The following is a 337-nucleotide window of genomic DNA, read 5'->3' on the forward strand; positions in this document are numbered from 1 at the left end:
CGGCACCACCTATCCTGGTCCCGTCGTGGCGCCCAGAACTCCGCAGCGGACGCGACGGTGAGGCTGGGGCTGCCTGAGGGGAGGGGGACGATCCCCAGACCCAGCCCGCAGCATCCATAGACAGTTCGGCTGTGCGGGCGGCGGCGACTTCAGCCCCCCTTCCCAATCCCAGATCACTTCTGCCAGGATGGGGAGAGGTGCCCTGGACGGATGCCAACTAATCCCTCTACCCAACACCTCTCCGGGTCTTACCTCCGTAAGACCCCCTCCTTTCGCTTCCCATCTCGTTTTTCCCAACCCAATCCCCTCCACTCCGGCCTGCAGCCCGTCTCAGCGC

Source organism: Neophocaena asiaeorientalis, unplaced genomic scaffold (assembly GCF_003031525.2).
Source record: "Neophocaena asiaeorientalis asiaeorientalis breed wild unplaced genomic scaffold, Neophocaena_asiaeorientalis_V1.1 scaffold225, whole genome shotgun sequence".
NCBI lineage: Eukaryota > Metazoa > Chordata > Mammalia > Artiodactyla > Phocoenidae > Neophocaena > Neophocaena asiaeorientalis.